Source organism: Coenobita brevimanus, chromosome 40, assembly GCF_032717465.1.
Source record: "Coenobita brevimanus isolate Jiangsu-jjx chromosome 40, ASM3271746v2, whole genome shotgun sequence".
Lineage (NCBI taxonomy): Eukaryota > Metazoa > Arthropoda > Malacostraca > Decapoda > Coenobitidae > Coenobita > Coenobita brevimanus.
Window position 1 is genome coordinate 53,043,582 of NC_136993.1, and position 17,416 is coordinate 53,060,997.

Genomic DNA, 17,416 nt, shown 5'->3' on the forward strand with positions numbered 1-17,416 from the left:
CCACAGTCAAGGCCGCGGCAATTAGCACTACAGACAGTTGTAGCACCACCACTGTCACCACTTGTGCAACTACTCCTGTCACCACTAACATCATTCCTATGACAACTGTCACCCCTGCAATCACTCCTATGACAGCTGACACCACTGCCATCACTCCTATGACCACTGACACCACTGCCATCACTGCCACCAGTCCTACCACCACTGGCATAGGCCTAACCCTTGCCACCACTGGAAGCACCCTGACGATGAAGACTGAGCCATATTATCTCCACCTCTCTTCCACCCCCCAAATGCAAACACTGACCTCATTACCCCCACGGTAGGGGGAGGTGGTGGCTCAACCAGTAGAAAGATGGCCTGCGGTCCTACCGGACCCAGGTTCATATCCCTGCTGGGGCAGGGAACAGTTTAAGGATTTGAATTTCACATAAAACAGACTTTACCGATCTACTAGAAGACCCACCGACATGTCTTAAAAATACTCCCACTAATACCAATACACCTGTCCTGTATGAGACAGCCCTAGCATGTATTCAATATGAACGGTGGGTGCTAGTGCCGAAGTGGTGACATGTAGAGGTGCATGATATGTAGGAGAACTACTGGGCCTTGGGAGCAGGCTGTGAAGCCTATGCCCAGAGTTGAGCACATATATAATATAAAAAAAGTAAGTCACCCTGCTCTCTCACAACACTCGAACCAGCACGCAGCTCACCACCAACCCAGGATATTTCCATATCATCTTCCCCTGCAAAATCAGGGAAGTCACTGTCCCCTTCTGACTTCATTCCCCCTGAATATAAGCCATCATCATTATCATCATCAGCAACACAACCATCTCCTCCACAACCATCTTTACCACAACCATCACCACCACATCCATCTTCATCACAACCATCACCACAACCATCTCCATCACGATCACCTGAATCTTCATCCACCCAGCCATCGTTAACACAATCATCGTCACCATCTCCTTCCCCACCACAAAGACGAGGGCAGTGTGGGTGGTGGACGGCCGAGAGGTAGTCGTCTGTCTCGGGGTCGTGTGCGCTACACATGTACACAGCCAAGCATTCCCCCAGGTGATGACCATCAGGAGAAAGCTTGGAGTTCTAGGTCATTCATACCCAATGCTGACCCCTTCACTGAAACCCCAGGTTTGAGTGTGGCAGCACCAACAACACTACTCCAATACTTTAAACTTTTTATTACCAGGGAGTTGCTGACCTACCTGATGGTCGAAACCAACAACTATGCTAGATTCCTGGGGACTGCACTAGATTTTTGGCACCTCTGTAATGAAGAGTAAATGGCCTGGTTCCTTGGATTATACTTTCTTATGGGGCTTTGTGAACTGCCGACCATAAGACACTATTGGTATTTAACAGAGGTTCACGAATACCCCATATTTCTGCAGGCTATGAGTGGAAAACGCTTCAGGGCCATGCTGAAGCACTTTCATGCTTTCAGTAGTCTCGCCATACCCGAGGGCATTCAGGACCAGTTAATAAGGATTTGCACAGTGATACAGTATCTCCTTCAGAGGGTCAAGGAGGTTTACATCCCAGCCGAACATCTTAGCCTGGGTGAGGGATCTCTGGCTTGGAAGGGGAGGCTCTCCTTCCGTGTATATAACCCTATGAAGCCACAAAAGTATCCCATAAAACTAAACATCTAGGCTGAGGCAAGGAGTAGTTACATTCGGAATTTTGAAGTACACTTGGGAGAGAAGAAGTCTCTACAAAACACAGTGTGGGGCCTCATTGAACCTTTGATTAGCAAAGGATACAAATTGTATATGGACAATTATTACAACTCTGTATCATTGTGAGAACGCCTCTTCACAGAGGGAGTATATGAATGTGACACAGTACGACTGGCAAGGGGAGCACCGAGGGAGCTGCAGGACATAAGCAGTGCTTAACGCCTTCCTGATGATGGACTGGAAGCTAGGGACAAGGGCAATGTAATGGTGTTGCTGTTGAAGGACAAACGTATCATAAGTATGGTATCCACCTTCCACAGCAACACCACCATCCCTAAGCAGGTGCAAGGGAAGGTCAAGGGTCCAGACAGGAGATTCCACCATATTCTAAAAACAGTGAAGAACCCCGTCATGGTGCAGGACTATATTAGACACATGGGCGGGATGGATCATTTCGATCAGATGATCCAATACTACCCCGCCCAAAGGAGGATGGTCAAGTGGACCAAGAAACTGACACTTTATATCATCCACATGGACCTATTCAGTGCCTACACCCTGTACAAAAAGAACACCACCACGCCTACGACTCTCCTGGAATTCCAGGAGCCCATATGGCACAAACTCCTGGCATTCTGGGGGAGGATTGGCCAGCATCAGGTCATGCCCTTCACCATGTCCCTGACCTTCCCTTGTGACGATGACCACCTGTACCTGCAGCAACCAGTCCATCAACTGCAGCCTCTGCTCGACCAGCAACAATCACTCCACTTCCTGCAACCATCGCTCCACCTCCTGCAGTAGCTGGTCTGTCAGGAGTAACTCGGCCAGTTACTGCCACGACCGCTCCACCTCCCACAGTAGCTGACCCATCAGGAGTTACTCGGCCAGCTCCTGCCACTGCACATCCAGCAGGAAGATGGAGGCGAGGAGATGGAGGAGCATCGCTGGCCAAGCGCAGTGGATATGTCGACGATAGGACATGCTTGGACGCAACATTGCACCACACCCTGGAGAGAAACCCCGACAGGATAAGACTGTGGTGTGTGTTATGGTATTTGAACAAGAGGAGGAGGGACACCAGCTATATATGTCCTGTTTGCAATGTGCCACTATGCACAGGACAGTGCTTTCATCAGTATCATACTGATGAAAGCATACAGCAGTAAATCACATCGCGCACGCTCGTGCACACACACACACACACACACACACACACACACACACACACACACACACATACACGCACAGACACACACACACGCACATGCACGCACTGACACACACACACACACACACACGCACACACACACACACACACACACACACACACACACACACACACACATCACAAATACTCACACACACAGGCTGGGATAGTACATGCCTGTCCTCCTCTTTGCAATTCCATCTCCTCTCACACACACACACACACACACACACACACACACACATCACAAATACTCACACACACAGGTTGGGATAGTACATGCCTGTCCTCCTCTTTGCAGCTCCATCTCTCCCTCTCACACACACACACACACACACACACACACACACACACACACACACCGCAAATACACACACACAGGCTGGGATAGTACATACCTATCTTCCTCTTTGCAATTCCATCTCCTCTCAAGAAACACTATAACACTGCTAGAGAACGTGCCTAGCCAGCTTATTTGTCTAGTTTTTATACTATTGTATTGTAAGGAATAAATCGTGTGTTTACTGTATATTTCTCATAGGAAAATGTGGTTCATTTCATTGCTATTCTCTCAGTCATTTTAGTCGTAAAGTATAGGTCGCATAAAAAATCTGAAGAAAACATGATGAAGCTGATGATTTCTTACGCATACATTTGTAAAGCAAAGTAACCTATGTGTGCAAATAATTATTTGGGGAAAAGTTACGAAAGACGAACATACTCAGCCTACACGTCGGAGAGTAGGTGCTGTCACCGTGCGCAATCCATCATAACTTTTCAAAATTAATTTTCTGTATAACAGTAAGGGTTATAATACTGAATTATATCATGGGCTTCCTTAACCATTGGGCTACAAAACTAGATAGAATTTACATACAGTCTTGTTACAGTATCACAAATAACAAACAAATAAACAAATCAGACGTTCTTAGGTGATTTCTGTAGTTTTTTTTTTTTTTTTTATTTACGCGAAAACTATTAGACGTATCAACTCGAAACTGACTCTTTTGAAAGATCGTGGAGTTCTGCATATGGATATGTCCTTTGCAACTGCGCATCACGGGAAAATTTTTCACAGTGATGTTGGGAAGTTATGAGATGCTTGTTTTCACCTAAAATTTAATACGTTTTATTCTGGGTTCATTTTTGTACATTTATTCATCTGTTTTATGTTTTTCAACCGATAGTATAAACATCAGCGACGACGATGGGATGCGATTTATAACAATAAAAGCACATTCCAAGGGTAAATTGGGCCATAGAAATTTTTTCCTTTCTGCACGAGCAGAGGCAGCCTGAGGGGTTTTGGTTCTGTGCAGGGAACCAAAACTTATTGAAAACTTATGGTGCCAGAGAGGGTTTATTAGTTAGGGCTCAAGGTAAGCATGGTAAAAAATTTGGTTTAGGCCGATCGTATGGTGCGGGTATCACGTTCTGTCAGTGCTCCTTTTTGGTTTTGTCTTCAGAAGCTGTTTTTCAGCCCAATAAAGACTTTTGAAATAGAACCAGGTTTGTCAGAGACTTCACTAACTCCTTCACTACTAGGAAGCTCTAAGTGAGTTTGAATAACTTACATAAACCTTCAGAACTTTCCTGTATATTTCATTTAATAATCAGCTGAACAAAGACAAAAATGCATCAAAATAAAATGAATGATGATGAAGGGATGGCATTGTCCCAGATACCATCAGAAGGTCAAGGCAATAAAAGGACATGTAACGTATATCTCTTCCGCTTTTTACTCCAGCACGTGTCATTATGATGTAATGACATAACCTGAAAAGCGTAATGATAATTTTATACTTTTAACTACGAAGCTTATAATAGTATGATATATTAGAGAAAAAAGTTGAGATGAAGTTGCTTATCCTTAACCCACCGCGTCCCGTCGACATATGGGTACGTTGCAACATTTTGCATTTGCCAGTCTTGGCGACATACCGGTACATCGTGCAATTGAAAGGTGCATAATTTGCAGAATTTTCAAATTTCGCACTTGCTTTTCGGTACGTAGGGTCGCTCGACCTTCCCCTACCTGCCACCAGGCGGGGACACTCGGTGACCCTGTCCGACCCACACTCACCCGCGGCTCGGTCACTCACCTGTTAGCAATGGTCCTGCTCAGACATGGCAAAGAGAGGTCTCTCAGAGGACGAAATTCAAGCCGTCCTGGACGCCTTTACAGACGACAGTGATACTCCATTGGATGACGAGGTTGTAGACAAAGATTATGTGCAGCCAGAAGAGGAGGAAACCACCAGCAGTGATGAGGAAGTCCCGTCCCCCAGGAAGTGGCAGTACGTGACTTACCGTGCTGCTCGAGAGGGGCAGCCAGCCAAAAAACAACGTGGAGCATCCTCTGCCCAGCCCCAATGTGATGTGGAGCCCAAATTTGATGACGAGGATGAGGACGAGGACGAGGACGAGGATGGAGCCGAGGGACGTGCTGCAATGTGGTACGGACATGAGGTGATAACTCATTGTGGCCCCGAGCGCACACCACGTCGGATGAGCAGGTATGGGCCTAGTCTTTTGTTTGGGGAGATTGGAAGTGCCGTGGAGGGAGTCGGGAGTAAAAGGGAAAGTGCAAGGAGGAGAAGGGGAAGTGAGAGTGGAGGGCGTGAGTCATCGCTCTCCCGTGGAGGTGCGAGGCGGTGGGGATGTATCACGTGGGCGAGTGAGGGTGCGTCCTGAATCACGTGGGGTTGTGATGGAGGGGGAAGGTGGGGAGGAACCACACCCCAGCACGTCTTATGCTCCCCAATATTCCCTAACACGTGGTGCGAGTGAGGGTGCGTCCTGAATCACGTGGTGTTGTGATGGAGGGGGAAGGTGGGGAGGAACCACTCCCCAGCACGACTTATGCTCCCCAATATTCCCGAACTTCATCCCCACAGCCCCCTAATGTTCCTCAAGGCCGTAAGGGTAAGGGAAAGGGAAAGGGTAAAGGCCGAGGGAAGAGGAGTGCGAGTGGGGAAGGCCTCCACACTCCTTCTCCCCAGCCTCCCCCACCAGCATCTCCTCCCCACCCAGACGAAGGCGCTGATGGGGACGATGGGGACGAGGGATTTGTGTCATGGAATTGGGAGGATGGGAGTGATTTTCCTCCCCTCATTCACCCCTTCACTGAGCAGGGGCGAGCTGGCTGCACTACTCCCGGAATTCACCCTAATTCCACCAGGCTGGATTTTTTCCACCTGTTTTTTAGTGAGGCTTTCGTGGAGCAGATAGATGACCAAACGAACCGTTTTGCAAGTAGCCAGCACTGTGAGAGTGAAAGATTGGGAATAAGGACCAGGCATTCTATCATATATGATTACCTGTCTCCCTTTCAGAAATGTTCTTATTTTTTGCCCTGGTCCTTTTGATGGGTATTATACGAAAGAACAGAATTCCGGCCTACTGGACAAGGGACCCTGTTATGCTGACACCAATATTCAGCTAAGTCATGAGCCATAATTGCTTCCAACAAATTCTAAGTCGCCTCCACTTTTACGATGCTGATGATCCTGCAAATACGAACGACACAAATAAGATGAGGCGAATTAGGTTGGTCTTTGATCACCTGAGGCAAACATTTCGTTCGTCATTTTATCCCTATAGAGACCTCGTCATAGACGAGTCTCGTGTTGTGGAGAGGTAATATTTCATTTAGGCAGTATATACCCAGCAAAAGGCACCGTTTTGGGTTCAAGATCTTTGTTATGTGTGACTGTAGGACTGGTTATGTGCAAGACATAGTCTTGTACACTGGTGCACGGACAGACATAATAGAAGATCGGAGTATTGGACTGTCGGGAGCAGTGGTAAAGACAATGATAGAAGACTACCTTCATTGTGGTCACGTCCTCTACCTGGACAATTGGTACACTAGCCCTCTTCTCGCTCATTATCTTCACATGCATGAAACGGGAGTCTGTGGAACCGTGAAGGTGAACCGGCGTCACATGGCCAAGGTAGAGCAGAAACTTGACAGGAATGAGGTTGTCCTCTTCAAGGTCAACAACATCCTTCCAACTGTGTGGAACCATAATAGAGAAGTAAGCCTCTTGTCCACAGTTCACCGCTCCTTGATGCACCATACAGATTCCGTGGATTTCCGGAGCGAGAACAGGCGGCACATATGGAAACCTGAGTGTGTCCTACATTATAACATAAACATGTGCCTGGTGGACCAGTCAGACTCTATGATATCGATGGTCGAGTGTGCCAGGACCACGATGAGGTGGTATAAGAAACTGTTCATTCACTTGCTAGATATCACTGCTCTGAATTGCCACCACCTGCACGCCATGACAACAGGAATTCAGGAAACCTTTGAAGGGTTTGTGGGGGAGCTCACAAATGAGATGTTTGCACAGTATGCTGTTGAAAGGCCCCAACATCACACACGCACTTCCCCTATTGGCCAAGCTCCCCTGAGAATATCCGGCCGCCATTTTCCCACTCCTATCCCTCCCCAGCCAAATAGACCTAGGCCCCAACGCAGGTGTCACGTGTGTAGCAATTCCCGGGTGAGACTCACCACTCAGAGGAAAGACACCCGCTGTGAGTGCGTCGAGTGTGATGTGGGTCTCTGTATTCACCCATGTATAAGCAAGTATCACACCTTGATGCAGTTCTAATATGATGTGAATGCTATAGGATGTTACTTTGAAGTAAATGTGGCAAACAGAAGCTCAGTGTAATTATAAGTCCTGTTGATCTGTAAATAGTTGTATAAAGTGGATACGGGTCTAACATAAGTGCAAAAATTATTCTGATGCTCAGTGGAATAAATAAGGCCCATAATTATGTAAATATTACTGTATTATGGAAAATGCAAACGGGTGTAATATAAGTTCAAAGTTTTGTAAGTGCTGAAATATATTCTAAGTCAAAATATTCCTAGGAAGTGTATATAGATGCGATTTCCTGATGCTCAATGGAATGAATAAGGCCTGTAAATATGTAAATAGGAGTCTACAAGTGGAAACGGGTGTAATATAAGTGGAAAATTAGTATGTAAGTGTTTGAGTATTATGTTTGTCGAAACATTCATTCCGAGGGTATTTTGGTGCGATATTCTGACGCTCACTAGAATAAATAATGCCAGTAACTATGTATAATGCAGTATAGGGGTGTAAACGTGTGTAATGTAAGAGGGAAAGTATATTTGGAGTGAAAAAATAAAGTAGAAGATGAAACACGAGTGTTTGAGATTGTGCTTGCTATGTGAATATGCGCTAGCATTTCGCTAAATGCCCTCGTAATGAATGTAAATAATTTAAAACATTTACAGTGGTGGAGGAAAGGTTCTATGTAAAGAAAATAATAATAGGAAAGTTATAAAATAATTGGTTATGTTCAAATACGAGTCATAGCAAGTGGGCTTAGTAAGCAGATGTGCACTATACTTATGCTATATGTCATCGTAATGAATGAAAACATTTACAAACACTAAAAAATGGTAAAATGTCATTGAAACAGAAGTATACAAGTAGAAAAAATGAAATGTTGACTGAAACAAGAAACTTAGCACATAGCATGTTACCACTCGGACCCAACTCGCTATTCTCGCGTGAAGGTACAATGCTTATTTTTCATATATATTTCATTGAAATTCATTTTATTGTTACTCTTATTGTTTATTAGTTCAAATTCAGTAAATGTGTAGGTGTTGTTTGTTGTTTCCCCCAAAATTTCCTACCATAGAAAACGTGAGCGACTCACACGTCAATGATAGAATACGATACCTGGCGCGGGAGACCTCACCTGTTCCAACCACTTACGGACCACGGTAAGGCCTTTCTTGGTGATTTCTCTTTGTTTCTCAACAAAAGCGGAAGTTTTAGCCAAAAAAAAAAAAAATCCAAAATAGCTCGGGATTGGGGGGTGTCCAAGGTGCGAAAAACCTTGGGACATGACGGGTTAAACAACCTAATGCTTGTTCTAATGTTTTTAGTACATTGACATTCCAACATTTGCGCGAATTGTATTAAATATTATTACCTCACCCAGTGTCATATGCATGGTGTGACTTTATGCAAGAAGTTACCGTTCCCTTTTCTATTTAGCCTAAATTAATCTAACCTAAAACTAACCTAACCTAACCTTATCCTAGATCAGCCTAACCTAAATAAACCTAAATTGAATTAACCTTACTTCATGAAATCACTGATTTCACAGTCTGCCTCTAACATACATATGCACATATATATATATAGTGGCTCAATCGGTAGAGAGATGGCATGCAGTCCTAACGGACCCATGTTGGAATCACGGCTGGGGCAGGGAACAGTTTAAGGATTTGAATTTCATTAAATCAGGCTTTACTGATCTACGAGAAGACCCGCCGACATGTCGTAAATATACCCTCGCTAATACCAATGCGCCAGTCCTGTATGACACAGCCCTAGCCTGTATTCAAAATGGACGGTGGGTGTTAGCGCCGAAGTGGTGACATGTAGAGATGTATGGTATGTAGGAGGACTGCTGGGCCTTGATAGCAGGCTGTGAAGCCTATGCCCAGAGTCGGACACATAAAAAAAAATATATAGATGTATGGTATGTAGGAGGACTGCTGGGCCTTGATAGCAGGCTGTGAAGCCTATGCCCAGAGTCGGACACATAAAATATATATATATATATATATATATATATATATATATATATATATATATATATAGGTCGATAAGACATCTAACTATCTCCATGGCACATATATTTCATAAAATGTTGTTGAAAAATGGCACAATACTTGAGATAATATGCAGATACTTTCAGCACAGCATCTAAAAGGGCACTCAGTGCATGCACCCTTAGCGGAACGGTAACTTCCTGGATAAAGTCGCTCCGTGCATGTGACACCAGACTCAGTCTGACGAGTTATTGTTTTTGGTCGAGTTTCTTTGTTTATTTCCTTCTTTCTTTTTTTCTTTCTTTGTTAGCAACAGTGCTGAAAATAGTTAAATGAAATTAAAAGAAACTTTTAGGATATGTGGGCACTGGTCTGAAAAGAAAATGATTAAATTGGGAGGTAATCAAGTGACCGTGAAAGGTTATAATCAAGGTCATGGATCTTCAGAGGGCTATAACTTGAAACCGAATGAAGATAGAGATATTTACTATTATCATCGGACAGGAACCCCCATATGGGCTTTCATTAGGCACAAAGACCTTAGACCTTGAGTGACCCTGAATGGTCAAACTCAAGGTCACGGATATTTAGGGAACTATAACTTGGAACTGGTTGCAGGAAGATATTTACTGTTACCAACATATACAAAGTCCCATATGAGTTTATATTTGGTACCATGACCTTTGATCTTCAGTGACCTTGAAGGGTCAAACTCAAGGTTACGGATATCCAGGGGGCTATAAATCAAAATTGGTTGAAGATAGAGATATTTACTGTTGTCAAGATATAAAAAGTCTCACATGGGCATTCATTTGGAATCAAGACTTCTGATTTTGAGTGACCTAGAAAGATAAAATGCTAGATCACGGATTTTCAGAGGGCTATAACTTATGAATGGCTGACAATAAAATATCTGCTCTCGGTGAGGTTTGTTGTGCATGGCACCACTTGTTTAATACTTGATATCATTTTGATAGGCATGTTATGCCTCACCAATACTGTAATGCATTCCCATTCATCTTAATCTCGTTCAGTGCATCCATTTCATACCATTTTTCATTACACACCTTCAGTACTCTATTATTATTTTGCCTTGTTTTATACTCGCTGTAATGTTTTACTCATCCACCCGAGCCTGTCTTGCTTTGCTGCGTCCTGGGAGGGTACGGGAGCCAAATTCACGGCATGTTATTTCATTATATAGGTAGTTATTTTGACTCTGTCTGGTACGTTTATGAAGCTACAAAATGTGGTGAAGGTTTCTGGCATATCAGATAAAGCCAGAATACCAGAGGCTTGAAAGATGAGTGAGTGGAAGTGTGGCCCATTGGAGAGGGTAGACTTTGGCTGTCTGGACATTGCTACTCCTCACCCTGCCCTAGGGTGGGAAAGGAAGTCTAGATGATGGTGATGATAATAATAATATGATTCTTGTTTTACACCACTTTTCTCCACATTCTTATTATTTTCAGATAGTTGTGATTAACCCCTACACCACGGGCTTGTTTACCAATGACTTGCGTGTCCCGTGGGGTTATTTGGGCTCCGACAGACTCTCATAAAATATTTGCCAAAAATCAGTTACTAGTCCTAGAATAATAAAATTACATATGCTTATGGCACATACCTTCAGCTTTCTCCTGGAATGATTGTTGAGCCTTCGTCTGTTACCGTAGGACTTGTGGAGACCTCTGAAGTAGGGTAACGAAGTCTCCACTTTACACTTCCCGACAACCCGTAATATGATTACCACAGCCAGATACAAACACTATAAACACTATTCTACAATTTTCAAGTAGTTTGGGATCCATACTCAAAAAAAAAAAAAAACACTGTGAAAGCAATGGAAATTACGAGCGCATCTGATCGTTGCACTGGCACTAGTTCACTCTTGGTACTCTGTCATTTATTATTCATAAAACCCCTCACACTTTATATTTCTATTACTATATAACACTTATATACATCTACAGTCTTTATCCATAAGTTTCCTTCAGTAGTATTAGTTTATTGTCACTGTAGGGATTCAATTTCTTTCAGTAAAATACGTAGCATTCACTTTCTCGTGCTGTATACTAGCATTGAGAGTGAATGTCACTTTCATCTTCACTCTCATAACTCATAGCATTCAGACATGCTAGAGTGAAACTTTCACTTTCATTACTCCTAGGGGATATACTCGTATTCTTATAATACTACTCATTTACATTTCTATTTACGTTCTCTATTTTATTTACGTTATTTACATTTCTATTTTATTTACACAGTGTTATGCACTGTCACTTGAAGTAACTTATAAAACTATTTTCCTTTGTTCACGTATATTTACATTCATTACTTTCACTTGCTGTTAACACATTATTTACAATTCCACTTGCACTGTTTTACTCAATAGAAAGATCGTAGTCACTCTTTTATCAATTGTCAGCCCTTTACCTCTTTCCACACGAGGTTTAGTAGGGGGTAAAGGTCACAGGGCCCTTTGCATGGGGGTGAAAAAAGGCCTTGAAGTCAGCAAGAAGAAACATACGTACCCTCGCTTCGGAAGATGAGAGTAAACTGATAACGGAGGGCCGGGGTGGAGGCCTGCTTAGGGGTTATTCAGAGCTACCAATGTTAGGTCTTGAAACAGCTATGTCTAGCACTGAAATGATTGGCAGGAAATCTAGACAAGACATTATAAATTAGGTAGTTCCAGGTGAATGTAAATATCACTTAGGCTTCTCCCTTCCCTCCTTACATGTATATTTATTACGAAAATAGATTAGAGGCCTACTTAGCAGATATTCAGAGCTATCAATGTTAGCTCTTGAAACAGCTTTGTCTAGCACTAAAATGATTGGCAGGAAATCTAGACAATACATTATAAATTAGGTAGTTCCAGGTGAATGTAAATATCACTTAGGCTTCTCCCTTCCCTCCTTACATGTATATTTATTAAGAAAATAGATTATACGGCATATTTCAAGGGGGAAAAAACGGCGAAAATTAGCGAACGAGTGCACGTGAGGTGTTGTCAGGTGATAATTAGCCAATTCCAGGTGTATGGCACTCTCACTTACCTTATTTCTTTCTTGTATATATTATTTGGTATAAGAATAGGACATAGGGCTTATTTCAATGGATGAAATCAGTGAAAAATTCCAGGGAAGATTTACTTAGCGTAGCACGGCCGGGCAGGCGAGAGGATAAGGTAATGGAGGGGGGGTAAGGAGGGGAGTCAAGAACGGGGAGAAATGGCTAAATTGTCAACAATGGATGGGAGTACAGATGAGATTAGGAGTGCTGACTAGTGTTGGACATTGGCAGTACTGATAGATGATACAAGCCCCCACTTGGAAGCCCGGGTGAATTCAAAATAACACAGAATCACAAAAGCGATGCCCCGCAGTATGATCCCTTGCTCCCAAGCGTCACGAAAGTAACGCCCCGTGGTTAAGGGGTTAAGTAGGTAGTATTCTTTACCTTCTTGCAACTCCAGTGATATAAAAAGTTAGATATTGGTCTACAGTCAAGTACGAGATACTCCACTTTTATAACGGAAGTATAGTGTAATGCGTGACCACTGAGGCAGCTGTACAGCCTAAAGGTAAAGATTGTTGCACATTTACCATCACCTGCAGTATATGTAATGTTTAAAAAGGAATTTCCAGTTATTGTAGTTCTGCATGTGACAGCAACGACCTTGAGGCCACACACAATTCTTGCCCAAGGTCTGCAGCAGCCACGTGGGGTCCTGAGATAGATCTTTTGCATCCCTCAGTCGCTTACGAAATTAAGACGAAATACAGAGTTTATAAAATTTAATGATCTGCCCAATCCTTCATTCATTTCATAAGCAGTACATTTTTTGAAGTGAACAAAGGCATTGCGGTATTGACTTCCATTTTTTTTTTACGGTAATAATTATTTAGCAATGTATCTATGTGAAACTTACCAGTCTTACATAGCTAACGACTATAAGTTGCACCAGAAGTGAACATGGCAGTCACAGAACCATGTTGTCTGCGCGACAGCACTGTTGCAACTGAGACAGTATTGCGATTTTAAGGTAATTGTTGTGTTCTTGTAGATAACGAAATTTTATTTATGAACATATGTAGACAGAGATTTATGAGATCTTTAGATCTATACCTATATCTGTAAATATATCTATATCTATTTACCTATCTGTCTATCTATCTACCTACCAATCAATCAATCTATCTATCTATATATATATATATATATATATATATATATATATATATATATATATCTATCTATCTATATATATATATATATATATATATATAATTCATCATCCAATCTTATGTTGCCACATGACAAGAGTAAAAGCCAGGGGCTAGGCAAGTTGGTACTGACATTTTACCTGCCACATGCCAGGTATTTTTAGCCCTATTGGTCGCCTCTGTGCCTGCAATTTTTTGACCTTTTTTTGGGCTAATATGATAGAGTTTGATGTGAAAACAATGAATTTGATCATGAAAATACTCACCAAAGCTCGGAAATGGGTTTTATTGAATCCTGCATACTCATATACAGGTATTCCCACTCTCTCACACTCGCCACATAGGTAAGAGAAAGCTGTTTTCTGTGTAAGGTAGACTCAGGTATTTATGCTGGGAAGGTATAGCAATGTTCAGTACACTTTTCTGATTACTTACTACTTCAACATGTGTCACAATTTGTGTGTCTTCCTCACTGTGAATGCATTGTCTTACACTTACTTGAATATTGGTACAACCACAGTCTTAGCATTTATAAGAAGGTATTTACTACTTGACTTCACTATGTACAATCCTTACACCTACAAGAAAGTATTTACAACTTGATTTCACTAAGTATAATCCCTACACTTATGGGAAAATGTTTACAACAAGCCTTCACTATGTACAGCACTGGGTGAGGCACACAGGCAGAGTGAGGCAGAGCGAGCGTGAGTGGGAGGAGCGAGTGGGTGTATGGCCTTGACCACCTGAGGCATGACAGAGGAACAGTTAACATAGGTGCTTGCCAATTTTTTCCCACGAATCTTGAAAAATGCTGTCACAGTGAATGTTTTAATTTTAAGCTGTTTTAAAATGGCACTGGCACTGACTGCAGATTTTCGTCATACCGTTTTAACCTGCCGCGTGCCAGTGCCATTTTAAAACGGTCTGACATAATGTTGCGGCCAGTGCCATTTTAAAACGGTCTGACATAATGTTGCGGCCAGTGCCATTTTAAAAAGGTCTGACATAATGTCGCAGCCAGTGCCTGTGCTGTTTTAAAACGGTTTAAAATATAAAACTTCACTGTGACTGCGCTTTTCAAGATTCACAGGTAAAAATTGGCAGGCATGTAAGGTAACTCTTCTACCATTCCCCAGGCTGTCAAGGCCATACACTCACTCACTACCCCCTTCACGCTCGCTCTGCCTCACTCTTCCTGTGTACCTCACTCAGTGCTGTACATAGTGAAGGCGTTTTGTAAATATTTTCATGTAAGTATAAGTTGTAAATATTTTCTTGTAAGTGTATGGACTATATAGTGAAGTCAAGTTGTAAATACCTTCTTGTAAGTGCCAGGACTGTACGTAATGAAGTCAGGTTGTACCTATCTTCAAGTAAGTGTTAGATAATGCATTCACAGTGAGAAAAACACACAAATTGTGATATATGCTGAAGTAATAAGGAATCAGAATAGTGTACTGAACATTGCAATACCCTCCCAGCATAAATACCTGAGTATACCTTACATAGAAAATGGCTTTCTCACGTACGTGGTGAGCGTGATAGAGCGGCTATACCTGTAAACGAGTGTGCAGGACTCAATAAAACTCATTTCCAAGCCTCGGTGAGCATTTCAATGGCGAAATTTGTTGTTTCCACATCAAAATCTATCATTTTAGCCCCCCCCCCCGAAAAAAGGTCAAAAAATGGCCGGCACTGAGGTGACCCATAGGGCTAAAAATAGCCGGCACGCAGAGGGTTAAAACAACACTGGCACACGTCGGGTTAAGATGAGACTGACCAGCATTACTTATCCCTGGATGGCATTCGTGAGCAATGCAACCCAAACACCTCTTCGATATAATCCTGCACCAGCTGAAACCAATTGGAGCGCCTTAATTACTCACTAACCCACAAAGTGTCATAATTTGGTCATATGGTTAACAGAGTATAGGGTTTCCTGGTCTACAGGAAACCATTTGACATGTCACTCAGTGTAGAGTCACCCATAGGCAGAAGGAAGAAGAAATAATGAAGGAAACAAAAGGAGAACAGGGAGTGTAAGGTCGCAGGTAGACAGAAAAAAGAGGAATAAATGAAGGAAAAACAGAAGAGGAAGGAAGAGTGGAAAGAGAGGACAAACAAAGCAGCACTACATCATTATATATATATATATATATATATATATATATATATATATATATATATATATATATATATATATACATATATATCTCTCTCTCTCTCTCTCTCTCTCTCTCTCTCTCTCTATATATATATATATATATAAATATATATATATATATATATATATATATATATATATATATATATATATATATATATATATATATATATATATATATATATATATCTAACTATATATATATATATATATATATATATATATATATATATATATATATATATTGCCAGATGCCTTAATCCCGTACGGGATGGCCACAAACAAATCGCCTCCACGTCGCCCTGTCCCCCGCCATTTCACTGCCCTGCTCTCAACTCACACCCTCCTCTCTCATATGCCACTCCATTCCATGCTTCCATCTCATACTCGGCCTCCCCCTCCCTCTTCCCCCCTCCACCTCACTCAGATACACCCTCCATCCTCTCCACATGGCCAAATCGCCTCAGTGTGTTCCTCATAACGCTTCCTATCACATGCACATCCACACAACAATGCTTCTTTATATACTCATTTGTCAGCCTGTCTCTCCATGTGACTCGAAAGGCTCTTCTTAAATAACTCATTTCCACTGCTCTCACTCTTGACTTGTGTCCTTCCAACAACGTCCAAGCTTCACTTCCATACGTTAGAGTTGGTATCACAATCCTGTCATGTAGTAACTTTTTCACTTCCATGCCCACTTCCTTGTTTCTTATCACTGCTTTCAAGGAACCAGCAACCTTTCTTCCCTGCTGTACCCTTTCAAGCACTTCACCCTTCAAACTTCCATCCTTACTCATCACACTCCCCAAGTACTTAAACGCACTCACATTTTCCATTTCCTCACCATTCAACCTCACTGTTCATTCACTGACTTCACCTCTCTCAAAGACCATAACTTTACTCTTCCCTACCTTCACCTATAGATTCCGTTTCTTACACACTCTCCCAAACTCATCCACAAAGCATTGCTGCTCCCCTTCGTCTTCACTTAACAACACAGTATCATGTGCAAAGAGCAGTATATACTGTATATATATATATATATATATATATATATATATATATATATATATATATATATATATATATATATACACACACACACACACACATATATATATATATATATATATATATATATATATATATATATATATATATATATATATATATATACACACACACACACACACACACATATATATATATATATATATATATATATATATATATATATATATATATATTTTTTTTTTTTTTCATGCTAGGAAGAAGGAACTAAAGGCCATGAGCCCGCAATAACTGTTCCTTCCCAGAGAAAAACAAAATACAAGAGAGGAACAAATTCAAGATCCGATCATTTCGAGATGCCAGGACACACTGTGTTTGAAAGACTGGAGATCATAGCTAGCAGGAAGTACAGATAGAGGGAGATAGTTCCAGAGTTGACCTGTTGCATAAATGAAGGAGTGGG